The sequence below is a fragment of the Haliotis asinina genome, chromosome 1 (assembly GCF_037392515.1).
Source record: "Haliotis asinina isolate JCU_RB_2024 chromosome 1, JCU_Hal_asi_v2, whole genome shotgun sequence".
NCBI classification, from domain to species: Eukaryota; Metazoa; Mollusca; class Gastropoda; order Lepetellida; family Haliotidae; genus Haliotis; species Haliotis asinina.
Window position 1 is genome coordinate 76,624,695 of NC_090280.1, and position 15,465 is coordinate 76,640,159.

The window sequence follows — 15,465 nt, forward strand, 5'->3', positions numbered from 1 at the left end:
ACACAAATAAAAATCTCAGACAATGCCATTGTGAAATATATTGTCAGACAATGAGGTCATCAGGTTGCTGACTTCTATCTGACCATTGGCTAACCTGCCTGATTTCTCAGGGCTATTCGTGAACACTGAAATGGACCATTCCTTTATTATGCAAATTATCATATTGAAAATTATTGTGATATAATAACTGAGTATATTGATTGAATGAAATGTTCAAGTAAAATAAATTATCCTGACAGCCTTTCCACCTGGTCTGCACCTCTCTCCAGGTCGTAACATTCACTCTAAACAGGAAAACATTACAGTTTTAGGTTCTTATGTTTTGGTTCCTATTCAATACATGATCTTTATTTTACAAAATTAAGTACTTTTACGTTTGCTTTTGGGGGTTAACTTGGTGACAGCAATTTAACATTCCCTTGTCCCTGAGAATTTTGTCAAAGTTTATATATCGAATCTGTCGTTCAACTTCCAGCCCACCCTACCAGTCTCTGCAACTCACAATCATCAGATCGAGCAGATACCTAGCAGCCTTTACAACTCATTAGATCGGTGCTCACAATATCTATCAGTGGATTATCAAGTCTACATATGATTATGTACAGGCCATCATCATATAGCTGTATACAGCTGATTGAGACTTTAACAAAGAAACCGTCAGCCGGATATCACATCAGGTGTTACTGGAAGGATTGTCGTGTCGGTGCAATAAGCTTTCCAGTGCCACGAAAAGTTATCGCTAATGACTCTGAAATAGGAACCTTGATTAAGCGCATCACGTTTTCCCCAACTAAACATTAGAAATGCAGAACTGTAAGATTAGTAATATCAGTCACTGAACACAGCAGCAAAGGTGTAGTGATGTGGCACATAATTTTCGCGATTCTTCATACTCAAATATTGATTTTTCCTTCATTTAGAAGTTAGATATCCCTGCATGCTTTAACCTTTAAACATGTACCTAAGTGAGTGCGAAATACCCCAGCATAGGACACCAGAAATGTGCTTCATACATTGAACCTATGTGGGGAATAGAGACAGGGTTGTCGGTATGACAAGCGACTGCCTTATAGCTCCCCTTCACACTTGAGGTGGAATGCTGGAGTGCTGTCGGAATGAAAATTTCCGGAGATTCCTGGAAACTGAATTGAATTCTGAATTCTTAAAAGTTATTACTTGATTCCAAATGCATTCGAAATATTCGGGTCAGTTCTTCTAAGAAGCCTGAATGGTTTGAACATGTTCAAAACTTTCGGGGTACATTCGAAAGGGAAAATTATCTAACGGCATTCAAACAGCATTCTAAGTATTCTTACTGCACTATAGTATTCGTACTGCATTCCAACTGCATTCTTAGTATTCTGAACATATTTGAGGGAGAAAAGAAAAGACGAGCCACTTCGAATCATGTCAGAATGTTTCGAATGCGCCTCGAATGAGTCGAAATGTATCACGATTGCTGCTGGATTCAGGTGGAATATTCTTCAAATGTATCTCAATGTTTCGATTAAAGTTGGAATACAATTGGACTTTACTTCAAATACACTCTTTCTACAGGCAAAACGTCCCAAATGCTCTTCGAATGAGCCCTGAATCCATTTGAACACCGGCGAATCGAACAAAAACGTGGCCACCTTTAACTGAAACGTCAGATAGCATTTGGGAGTAGCGTTCTTACAAAAAATTGTTTGTTTTGACATTCTCTCGGTTCGAATTTGGGAATTCTACCACTTTAACCATTAAACGACCTTACACTCCTTTCGTATTTGAGAGGAATGATTACTGGGGTGAGTACATGTTAGTTCCAGTGGGGCGCTGAGTGGATCTGGTACGTGCGAGCCATGATCTCGAATCTGTGATGGGTTGAACATGACGATGAAGGGTGAGAACCCCATGCTTACATGGTGCTTACAGAACACAGTCCATAATCGAGTCGCACTGTAGTTTTGAACCTACGTATGTGCATGTTGGGACATCACACGTGATAGACATATAAGCAAACCGTGACATGACACAACCGTGCACGGCATGCATGCATTCTGAAACATGACAGACGCATGCACGACATGCATACATCCAGGAACATGACAGTCCCACACATATGCACAATGTGGGTGAGTGAATGAGTTCAAGTTCAAAGTCACGTCAGGCATATTGTGACTGGAACAAGTTGTACTGATACTGAAGCTTAAAACCTGTCAATAACTAGCAATTCATCTCAGACGTGGAGCCGGCAGACAGCAGGAAGGGCGCGGACAGACCGGCAGAAGGCAAACTGAGACAAGGAGGTACGATCACCGCCCAGCCAGTCACATCCTCGTGGAGAGTTATCGGAACGTATATTGAGGATGAACCAACCACTGACTTCGTGCATTTTAACTCACAGCCTCTGTCGGATCTCAATAAACTGTTCGCCTGCCTCTCGTGGCCGTACTGCGAGAATCAAAACAAACATTTTGTACACAGCTGGGGCCCGTGAAGATCCTGCTTAGAATAAAAAAGTAGAAAATAGAAAAGAAAGGCATGAAAAAAATATGTGAGCGCCAAATACATGTCACTATATCCAAACAAAATGCACAGGTGATGATGAACCCATAAAAATGCATTCTCTGAAAGGCTTTTACGTTCGCTTCAACATACATTCGCAGTCGGGCTGAAGCAAAGCGCAGCATGACATCCTCATCCACCCAACGTGCTTTTGTTGCTGTTGCTGTTGTTGTTGTTGTTGTTGTTGCTGCTGCTGCTGCTGTTGCAGTTGCAGTTACTGTTACTGAGTGAGTAAAAACGGTTTGTTTTGCGTGTGTTTTAACGCTCGGCAATTTTCTGCAAATAATCGTAAAAAGTTGTTTTCCGTAAAGAGGCCGAGTCCCTATACAGATGACAGTGGCATGTGGTCTGCAGTAGCCAAAAGGTAATTGTATTCACCGTAGATGCCTGTTCGATTCCCATCTGGGTACTACATAAATACTTTTATTGGCGTTGTCTTGGGCTGGAATACAATACTTGACAAAGGAAAATTTAATTCACTCGCTGTTTTTAGACACATACACCAAGCATCCTGAATATATTACACACCGTCAATAGAAAAAAAATATATAAATACTATTCGTCATGAACTAATCAACGGGTGTCTCATAAATCATTTATTTGACATTTCGCAGGTGTATTCTTCTCGTGACATTCAATAATTATGTTGTTTTTACCTGTGCGTCAATTGATTACGAAACGTGCCGATGGCGTTTTCGATGGTTCGAAGTGACAGGTGAAATACTCGAATCCTTGAATTATTATTTTTCTTTCATTACAGCGAAACAATTGAGAACGACCCTGACAGCGGTTTCCAATCAGTGTAGGATTCGAGTACTTCATTGCGGACAACAGGATCTGTGTCTTGGCGCATGTGCAGTGATCGTGCTGGCATTAAGATTAAAGGTTTAAACCCAAAAATAGGATGTTATGATGCATGGTATTTCGAACGGTGAGTATGTGGTGCAATCTCAATGTGTAGAAACGTTGTTAAATTGTTAAATCGTATGGACATATCATTGTTTATTTAATGCTGAGCTCAGAAATGTTTCTGCTTTAACACGGCGATATATAAAGACATCGAGTCTGAACCAGACAAAAGAGTGATTGACAGCATGAGCATCGATCTATCCAGAACGTACGCATCTGACCACGCCATTCGCCTTTTAACAATCTTCTGGTTGTTTGGGAACAAATCTTACCCGGACCCACGTCTCACTGAAGCAGTTTTTACAGATTAGAACTGGTCCCCAGCCACCAAGAAACGCAGTTTCATTTCACCCATTTGTAGTGTAACAGAGTACAATTTTCCCTCGAATTATTATAGCCAAAGCACTTGCTAATATAGTTTTGCCCTTAATAATTATGATTAAAGCACTAGGTGCTTGCTTTTATGGTTTTGCCCAGTAAAGTGCCAAATAGAGATGGCTGACGGGCTCTTCCAGCCAATTACCTGCACTTCAGCATCCGGATTTTGGTGTTGATGATACATGTACAAGCCAAGGATGGGACTGAGAATACATGCCAGTGTTGACAACCTGCCGGATTGGACAGATGCCGGTTTTCACAGCTTCCACTGTAATACCACCACAGGAACAGGTTGTTTGTTACACACACTGGTAACATTGTATTATTCCATCACCGTGATGCTATCCTAAGCATTCTTAGCAAGAAGGAGAATTTAATATAGACCTTTTTAAAACATCATTCAATTTGCTACAGTTTAATCGCGTGACGGGAAACATTTTGCGCTGTGATCGAGCTGATAAGTTCAAACAAAGTTCGGTGTTGGTGTAATTGTGAGCTGAAGTGTTTTCTGTTATACAAGCTACAATTTTGTTTCAACAACTAATGTTAGCTGACTTCAACTATTAGTAGCAATGAAACATTGTGCTGACCGAGTTAGTTCCGTCTCACGATATCCCATATAACCGATAGGACTCGACGTGACATGGCGTTGTCATCAGGCAAACATGGCGGAAGACGAGCATTTCGTTGTCCATTTTAGCTGACAACCCAATGATCAACAGCCGGTACCGCTCTACGCAATTTGGATACGATGACATGTATCAGTCAAGTCAGCGAGTCTGATCTCTCGATTCCGTTAGTCGCCTCTTACGACAAATATGTATTCCGGGCTGTAATGGCTGGGTTGGTCTCTCTTCCAGCAAAGAAGTCCATCAATGGGCCCACAAAACTTTATTCGTGATTCGATATTTGTAACTACATAGTACTATAACAGGGACCGTATACGAATGCTCTCTGATTGTAACAACGGCAAGGCGGCATTGGGAGGGGATGGTCAGTCACAAAGCCCCGTCTAACACAAAGCATTCTCTTTTTATCCCCAAGGGACGGATTCTCACCCTGATTTGTGACAGATGTCTGGTTAGCCTGCAGTAATCATCCATAATGTCAGGCTTCAGTGGCCAGCCGGCCCTTATCTAACGGATTAGAGGGAGCTGACCTGCAAATGACACTGGGTTGATAGCCATGATAATAATGGTCTAGCTGAGTTGATTTCATGTCTATTGACAGGAAGGCCATTATTTACTGAGATATGTTCAATTCATTATTTCAGAGTTATGTCTAGAGAATATATTCATTTCCATGATGAACCTTGATCCAAACTGCAGACTATACATGGGTCTCTGAAGACCAAATGTAACCCGGATGTTCCCAGATTGTTACTGAATGACGTACGCGGGGTCATATTTGTACAGAGAAACTTGCAAAGGATTGAGCATTCCTGTGTCCAGAGGCTACCATATCACCGGAGCACCAAGGCTCCCAAGTGACCTCATTGTGAGTTCTGTGGTCAGTTTGGGATAGTCCTGCGGCATTAGAGACGGTTGTCATAGTTGTGACACAACTCTGCTCAGGTAAACTGTTTCCAGTTCATTAATGTGGGTCCGTTGTTTTGACTAACAGGTACGAGAGAACTGTGTTACCAAGAAACCGCTACAACACATACATGTGTGTGTATGTGCGTGCGTGCGTGTGTGTGTGTGTGTGTGTGTGTGTGTGAGAGAGAGAGAGAGAGAGAGAGAGAGAGAGAATAAATATACACCGCTTTGAACAGTCTTTTTGGTTTACTTCATGTGTTGTAACAAATATTTTATAGTTTGAGGCTTCATTATGAACAAATGATTAGAATCAGCAATCCTGGTGCAAAGAATCACAGCCTTACCGAGAGGGATTAGAGAGTTGTAACTCATCTAACTGAGTATAAAACACGCCGAAAGGCTTCAATTTGGCAAGTTTACTCTGATTTAAGAATAAACACGTTGTTCGTTTGTTTTTATTACTTATACACCGCCGCTTTCAACAGGCTTCGTGTTTTTCATGTGTTGTAACAAATATTTTATAGTGTGAGGCTACCTTAGGAATAAATGATTAGAAGCGGCATTCGTGGCGCTGAAAAAAGCTGCCTCAAAAAAGTGGGATCCGGGAGGTTTAAGTCATCTAATTGTGTGTAAAACACACAGTGCTGTAGGTGCTGAAAAAGGGGAACAACCGCAATGTTTGGAGTAATCTTATCGGGTTAAGGATATTTTACAGCCACTTTTATCACTAAAGACAGAGAGAAGTAAGACAAGACGAAGGGGTAGGTTGGGAGTGCTACCGCTAAAAGTATGCCCTTCTGGGAAGCACAACAAAACAAGAGTTGCCCCGCTTTAATCAGAGGTCGAAAGCGGTCTGGAAATGTACTGAGCTGGTAGCTGACGAAATACGTTCAGCTGATTGTGTGTAGCTTTCAAACTGATGTAATATAGAATGCGAACTTCTATGAAAATGAACACCTACACCAGACGGGAAATCTTGGTGTGCTAACAACTTGATCAAGAGGTATTCTCAAGTCTACAGTTTTCGAAAAAAAATCAAGAAATATCAATAGAAGGAGCGCAAATTATTCGCGTGGATGACGGTAGGGAAATTTGCAAATTATTGATTGAATCTGTTCGACTGCGTTGGTAACTTTACAGCATGGAAATGTTAGGAACACATACAAATTGATGACAACAACAGTAACTTAACACGGGTATTTGGAAAGATTTGTCACAATATCATAGTCGACGAACCAGCACCAAATAATCAGACTTTATTGCCAGTATTGCCATGAAAGAACACAACGATTTCAAAGTGTATGTTTTAATTTAAGAAAATACGTTCATTTATATAATGGAAGTCGAGAAGATGTATTAAAATAGAAAAAAAAAACTGAACAAGAGTCGACACGATCTCCCATGTGAGTCTTTGAAACTTCATGTCTTTCAGTCTGACAGTGACGACCAGCTTTATGTTGTTGAATGCTACGAGAGAGTTTCTTTCTCTACCCCACAGATTCTATTCTTTCTTCGTAGATCAACAGATGTAACACAAAGTGGTTCAACCCTCTATTTTACTTCTTTTTTTACTCTTTTAGTTATTTTTGTGAATCCTCTAGTAATTATTGTGTTATGTTTTAAATATAATTCCAGTATATAGGAGGAACTCTTACCGAAATGGATTTATTTGCATGGCACAAATGCAAATTCTTATGGGAAGTTACAATTTTGCTAACTGTGCAGTTATTTCATAAATTTGTGGATCAAATTTATCTTTGCCCAGGTTAACACTGTTTTTGACATAACCCTCGGATTAAGCCTGGATAGTTGACAAAGAATATTCTTTGTTATAAACGCAATATTTTCAAGTGTCGTCACAGCACTCATACAGATGTTCAGGTCTTGTTTTGAATTGTTGTGTGCCAACATGAATAATAGTTTTGTTCCATACATATTCAGGTGACCCATGAAGGTCCCGGGGTAGAATAGGCCTTTAACAACCCATGCTTGCCATAAAAGGCAGCTATGCTTGTTGTACGAGGCGGCCAACGGGATCGCGCGGTCAGGCTCGCTGACTTGGTTGACACATGTCATCGGTTCCCAATTGCATCGATGCTCATGTTGTTGATCACTGGATTGTCTGGTTCAGACTCGATTATTTACAGACCGCCACCATATAGGTGGAATATTGCTGAGTGCGACATAAACCTAAACTCACTCACTCACACATTCAGTGAATCTGACATTGCTACCATGTCATATAGTATGTATAAGTTATTTTTGGCAATTACTGGTGCCAGCTCTGAGCGTGTGGGTTCAAATCACTGATAGAAATCAACTTCAAAAAGAAATATAATCCTACTTTGCTGACAAAGTGTAATCCCAAATATATCATCGTACTATTGCCATTGTGAATTATCCTTGTGAATTTGATAATTTGACCTGTTGTCATGGTGAAGGTTCAGGGTGGAATAGGCCTCCAGCAACCAATGGTTGCCATAACAGGTGACTGTGCTTGTTGTAAGAGGTGGCTAATGGGATCGGATGGTCAGGCTCGCTGACTTGGTTGACACATGTCATCGGTTCCAACTTGCGCAGATTGGAGCTCATGCTGTTGATCACTGGATTGTCTGGTCCAGACTCGATTATTTACAGACTGTCGCTATATTGCTGGAATATTCCTGAGTGTGGTGTAAAACTGTAAAACTCACTCACTCACTCACTCATATGCTTTTATAATGATTTCCTGTGGTAGCCTAGTGTTTGGTGCATTCACCCATCACACCGAAGACCCATGTTCGAATCCCCACATGGGTGCAATATGTGAAACCCATTCCTGGTGTTGGTATATTGCTAAAAGCAGCATTAAACTAAATTCAGTTGGTCAGCCCTGTGGTGTTCAAGATGGGACTCAAAATGAAGTGAAAGTTTTTACAGCAATTATAGATTTCCTGTGTGCACCAGCCCATCTGACAAAGGCCACATTAGTGGGTTCATGGCCAGGAAGGCTGAAATTGTGATGCTTTGATTCAGCGAGCGTAGCCATCACAGTACTTCCAATGCAGTGTTAGGGCTGAACGAACATGGTGCACCTCACTAGAGGGCTCTGACAAATTACATGACAAAGGTCACATTAGTGGGTTCATGGCCAGGAAGGCTAAAATTGTGATGCTTTGGTTCAACGAGCGTAGCCATCACAGTACTTCCAATGCAGTGTTAGGGCTGAACGAACATGGTGCACCCTACTAGAGGGCTCTGACAAATTACATGACAAAGGTCACATTAGTGGGTTCATGGCCAGGAAGGCTGAAATTGTGATGCTTTGATTCAGCGAGCGTAGCCATCACAGTACTTCCAATGCAGTGTTAGGGCTGAACGAACATGGTGCACCCTACTAGAGGGCTCTGACAAATTACATGACAAAGGTCACATTAGTGGGTTCATGGCCAGGAAGGCTGAAATTGTGCTGCTTTGATTCAGCGAGCGTAGCCATCACAGTACTTCCAATGCAGTGTTAGGGCTGAACGAACATGGTGCACCCTACTAGAGGGCTCTGACAAATTACATGACAAAGGCCACATTAGTGGGTTCATGGCCAGGAAGGCTAAAATTGTGATGCTTTGGTTCAATGAGCGTAGCCATCACAGTACTTCCAATGCAGTGTTAGGGCTGAACGAACATGGTGCACCTCACTAGAGGGCTCTTACAAATTACATAACAAAGGCCACATTAGTGGGTTCATGGTCAGGAAGGCTAAAATTATTATGCTTCTCGGTTCAACGAGCATAGCCATCACAGTACTTCCAATGCAGTGTTAGGGCTGAACGAACATGGTGCACCTCAGTAGAGGGCTCTGACAAATTACATGACAAAGGTCACATTAGTGGGTTCATGGCCAGGAAGGCTAAAATTATGATGCTTTGGTTCAACGAGCGTAGCCATCACAGTACTTCCAATGCAGTGTTAGGGCTGAACGAACATGGTGCACCTCACTAGAGGGCTCTTACAAATTACATGACAAAGGTCACATTAGTGGGTTCATGGCCAGGAAGGCTAAAATTATGAGGCTTCTCGGTTCAACGAGCGTAGCCATCACAGTACTTCCAATGCAGTGTTAGGGCTGAACGAACATGGTGCACCCTACTAGAAGGCTCTGACAAATTACATGACAAAGGTCACATTAGTGGGTTCATGGCCAGGAAGGCTAAAATTGTGATGCTTTGGTTCAACGAGAGTAGCCATCACAGTACTTCCAGTGCAGTGTTAGGGCTGAACGAACATGGTGCACCTCACTAGAGGGCTCTTACAAATTACATAACAAAGGCCACATTAGTGGGTTCATGGTCAGGAAGGCTAAAATTATGATGCTTCTCGGTTCAACGAGCGTAGCCATCACAGTACTCCCAATGCAGTGTTAGGGCTGAACGAACATGGTGCACCTCACTAGACGGCTCTGACAAATTACAAACAGAACAGGATTAATGTGGACACGTTTTAATTTGGGCACATATAAAAATATAAATAAAGTTATTTACACATTTTCACATCCATAGTAAATCACATTTCTGTCAGTCTGTCTACGTGTTGAAGACAATTTGAGAAGAATAGCAAGTGGTGTGTGTATACAATATCGCCAATGATGTTGTTTACAAGATTGTCCTTCAGGGTTTGGAGTCCTGAGTCACTGTTCCTGTAATGCCTTTTCCTTGAGATTTACTCCAGTTGCCCAACAACTGTTGTGACATGACCTCTGTCAGTGACTGCTCCCACTTCAGAGGACAGGCACCTTCATAGATGTTTGGGTGTTTCTTCAGTGCCACCAGAGACCGTATAATAGATCTATTATATGGTCTCTGGTGCCACCTTGTTGATCTTGTGGTGGTACCCTTCCAGATGGTATTCATCCTGTGCCCGTCATTGGCAAAGTGGTTTCATGCTGGTGTTTCTTCAGTGCCACCTTGTTGATCTTGTGGTGGTACCCTTCCAGAGGGTATTCATCCTGTGTCCGCCATTGCCGAAGTGGTTCCACATGGAGGGCGTCCATGACCCCTCACTTTAGGTGGTGGTGACGTAGTCCATGAACTTTAATGTCTTGTCTCCTGGAGGACTGTCATCAACAGTCTTGACCCAAACATCTTCCACCTTGTCAACTGGCACAGAAGTGCGGCAGCTCTCCAGACCACTTATATGAAGTTCTTATGTAAAGTTATAAACAAGCGAAGATTAAAACAGTGTTATGAAAAGATATTCTCTCTGCTCATAGATTATGCATAGTGACTATTTTTCTAATGTTTTTTCTATTTAAACACATGTGAAATATAAACACTTAAATGAATTTCTAACCAAGCAAAGAAGATAAACACTCTACAATAACAATGTTTTGAAAAAGAATTGTATCTATTTTGAACATGGCTTGTGCTTCTTGACACTGTATCTTTAGCTTTGGCAGTACTCCCCAAATTAGCGAAATATACATTTTAGCGTTCCTGGCACATCTGAAAAATATTTTAGCGTTCCTGGCACATCTTAAAAATACATTTTAGAGTTCCTGGCACGTCTTAAAAATACATTTTAGTGTTCCTGGCACATCTGAAAAATACATTTTAGTGTTCCTGGCACATCTTAAAAATACATTTTAGCATTCCTGGCACGTCTGAAAAATACATTTTAGTGTTCTTGGCACATCTTAAAAATACATTTTAGCGTTCCTGGCACATCTTAAAAATACATTTTACTCTTCCTGGCCCAAAACCCCTACTGTATTACCTTCTACAGGATTAACTTTCTCCAAGATAAAATTAGATGTACAGTGATGTCTAAATATTCGGGTAAAGTATTGTCAGATCACAAATTCTGAAATGGAATTTATTCTGAATAACCATTGAGGTCCGAAGCTCTATTTCAAGGGGTGTATGTATAATGAATGCTGCACTAGAAAACTCTTATCAGATGGGAGTGTTCAGGCTGAATGCCCTTTGACTGTAAAGGTTCTGTAACCATTGACATTAGAGCCGCTATTATTGTCACTGGTGAAAGAGATTTGCATTTCCAAGTGAATTCCAAGTTCAAGTGAGTAAAATAATTAAAAATGGACTCACATAATTATATGTATAAAAATTCTTTAATTAATTAATTTATTTATTATTAATACATTGTATATACAATCTCAGCTTGTTTTTGTTCATTTTTTGTGATGGGTGTGGGAAACTGTCCTACTGGGTACAAAGTAGGTGTGGGGAAATGTCATGTGGGGAATTGTCCTACACTCAAAGACCATAACAAGTGAGCAGTAGATTTATTTTTTCTTATATATAATGAAAAAGTATCAATATACCTTTTGGATGTATATATTTTACCTATGATGACAGTGTCAGTGAGCATGTGCAGTCACAATATGCAATTCTCCTGCCACAGAAATAGTCCTTTCAGTGTAATCAGCTTTGATAAATAACATCCAAATTTTAATTAGGACACAAATTTTATACAATTCATGATTTTTCAATTCCACAATTTCTGGTCATAGCAAATGGCTAATGTCATGCACGATGAACATAACATTGCAGCTGAATAATAACTTTGGTATCATTAGCTGCCATTTAGTTGATGAAACTAGTCTGCAAATTATGGGATGTACAGGCAAATAGTAGGTATTTAGATCTTAAGCTTTCATAAGCTTGACACATAACAAAATGAAATTCATCTCCAATCAAATTTTCTAAATTACACACTTTACACAGTCACAGTGTTCTTATTACATAATATTATTGCCCAAGTTCAACATGTTATCTGGCCATGCCAATATGGAGTTTTGTCAAGTCATGACAATGTGGGGAACAGTCACTGTATGTTGAATACCATTCTGGTTGTGAATTCAATTTAACTGAAGAATGAGAGTCATACCTACTACTACATTGCAAGCTAGATTCCCGTTCTTGAGTTAAGATATTGGTAATTCAGTTCTTGAAGGGATAAGGTTTGATTCACTGAATGTGCGAATAAATCGTAACACCGTTTAGTAGACACAACTGCACCAGAATTATCACATCTTGAAATCGACCAAAAATAGCGCCAAGAAGAACTAAGGTTCCTACCGTGTCAACCTGCAAGTGATTTAGCATGTCAAGGGAGTTCTACAATATCAGAGAAAATGATTTTTTATGTCACACCATTCATTTTATTTATGTCAGTAATTTTTGTATTCATCATATTCACTGAGAAGTAGAGTAGCCTAGTGTTTAAAGCATTCACTTGTCACACCAAAGACCTGGGTTCAATTGCCCCATGTGGTACACTTTATGTTTGAAGCCCATTTCATGTGTCTACTGTTGTGATGCTGATGAAATATTGCTGAAAGTGGAGTAAAAGTTCATACATTTACTCATGTTATTTAACACTATAGTTTATGCATTCATTTTATTTACCACAATATTCATTCATTTTATTTTTTTATGTAATCATGTTATTTTGAACGGTTATGTTCTAAATTAAAATATTCATCATTATTCACACATATATGCATATATTAACTTTCTTTCACACTGTACATGTTCATTTTATCATGTTTATATCTCATAATAATGCATATAATTATTATATTTCATGTGATAATCAGATACTGTATATACTAACTGTACACAAAAATGGGTATTCATTTTATTGCAAACAGTGAAGTAAATATTCATATTATTTCACATAATAATCAGATAATGTAGCGATTATTTCACACAATAATATATAAATTTAAATATTAGTATCATTCCTTGCAATAATCAGATAATGTGTACAGTCATTTTATTTCACAGAATTGTTTATTTATGTATCATATTTTACATAATTATTTGTTTATTTTATTTCACACAATTGTGAACTCATTAATTTTCAGCTGACATCAGTGAGTGAGTGAGTTTAGTTTTACATTGCTCTCAACAATATTCCAGCTGTCTGGCAGTGGTCATGTCAAAGAATGTTCAGAGTTCCACTATTCTTTGGAACCTCTGAGTATGTAGAGTATATATCACATTAGGTCTTGATATGTTACCTCTGTTACTCAATGGATCTTGGGTATTTGATTTTTTTAAACCAATGAACATAATGAGTAAACCACTTTTTTAAAAAATGACTCTTTATCAGGTGTCTTTGTCTGCATATGTCAACAAGTGAGTGAGTTGAGTTTTACCCCGCACTCAGCAATATTCCAGCTATGTGGCAGTGGTCTGTAAATAATTATGTCGACCTGGACCAGACAACCCAGTGATCAACATCACAAGAATCGATCTGCACAATTGGGAAACGATGACATGTGTCAACCAAGTCAGCGAGTCTGACCACCTGATCCTGTTAGTCACCTCTTACGACAAGCATGTGTTATTGAAGATCAGTTGGATCTGGATCTTCAAAGGTATGTCTTTAGGCTTTAAAATAATTAGTTACAATTTGCGAGAGGACACTGTACACCATCATTAGGTAAAACTAACAAACAGTAATTGTTACTGATCCCATCAAGTCACAATACTTGTGATGTCACAATGCTATGATGATACAATGCATGATGACACAATACATGATGACACAGTGCATGATGATGAAATGCATGATGACACAATACATGTGGACGACCGCTGTGATACATTGTAAAAAGAAGGTGAAATCCAGAAAATTCTTCATGTTCATCAGGTAGCATCATCTAAAATGCCAATCAAGCATTTAATGTGCTCGAAGTTTACACATGATTTGCTCATTGTTATCAGTCTAGATGTTATATGGGTGACTTTCATGGGGATGTATTATTGTCACATGATATTGTAGTTCTGGAAGTCTTTTGCAAGTGCTTGATGATTATCTCACATGATTCCAGAAGCAAAAATGAGTGCAAAGGACTCATTTGTGTGAACAGTCACCACATAATATTTACTACACTTGTACACTACCTGACTTAGATATGCAGAGAATATCTAGTTCATGTGTCAGTGTAGCGAATAAGTGATCCTACCCTCAAGGCACGTGTGAGCAAATTGACGATAAACTACTGTGGCTTGACCTAAAAGGAACAGATAGAAAAAAAGTCAATATTTGACATAAATAACTACAAAATACCAGTGAAAATTACAAAGGAGAAATAAAATCATTTCAGGCAAGAAATGGATACAAGTATAAATCCATTTTGCAAAAAATGAGAGATTTGCATGATAATGTGTCTAAGCCTGCGGTTACTGAATATGGGGCACCTGCGTGTCAACAAGTGGCTGTGTTTGCTTTTCAGATGGGGGACATGTTTGCTTTCCTCCTGTATTTGCTATTAGGCTTTTCACATTCGCAGTCATTCACTAACACACATAACTGCTGGTCTTTCACCAGAGGTTAAGCTAGCGACTCTGAGGCACCTCGTCTGTACTGTGTCATTCCTACTCTTATACTGTTGCAGTTCTTAGTATTAGCATGATTAGGCTTTTCTCATTCACCATCATTCTCTAACACTCATAACTGCTTGTTTGATGGCTGAGGTTAAGCTAGCGACACCAAGGCACATTGTCTGTACTGTGTCATTTCTACTCTTATACTGTTACTGTTCTTACTACTAGCATGATTAGACTTTTCTCATTCACGGTCATTCTCTAAGACACATAAGTACATGTTTTATGGCAGAGGTTAAGCTGGCAGCACCCAGACACCTTGTCTGTACTGTGGCAATTGTTATAAGACACAGTTTGTAATAGGCTCCAAGTTGGTCTGCTCTCAAGGCGTCCTTGACATTGTAATTTCATCGTCATGTAATCGAGAGATGATGATAATCTGTTGATTAAAGAATTCGAATTAAAGTGCAAAGGACTGATTTCTGTTTATATAAACAAAGTTATGGAGGATATCTAAAAATTAAAATCGAAATTTTACTTTACATTATGTCCTTTTGAATTACAGTATATTACCACAGGTAGCCACATTTTGAGGTGAAAAAAGGCAAGCTTTGGAAGGGAGGTTGGCTTGTATACGGGTTACACTTTATTCAGTTGTTTTTTCAGGTTAAAAAAATAAGGTATCACTTCATGTGAACAAACGAGAAGACAGACTTTATCAATAAAGATGTCAAATTTGCAGTTGAACATAACAGGACAAG

The 15,465-nt window shown here is 39.5% G+C and overlaps 1 protein-coding gene across 1 annotated transcript in view; it reads left to right on the forward strand.

The window, feature by feature from the left end:
- Window positions 1-6,295: 6,295 nt before the first annotated feature.
- Window positions 6,296-15,465, forward strand: part of LOC137282822 (uncharacterized) — a 40,472-nt gene continuing 31,302 nt past the window's right edge. Inside the window, exon 1 of the mRNA XM_067814578.1 lies at window positions 6,296-6,454. The gene's annotated coding sequence lies outside the window, so the exon portion shown is untranslated. The remainder of the gene's footprint in view (window positions 6,455-15,465) is intronic.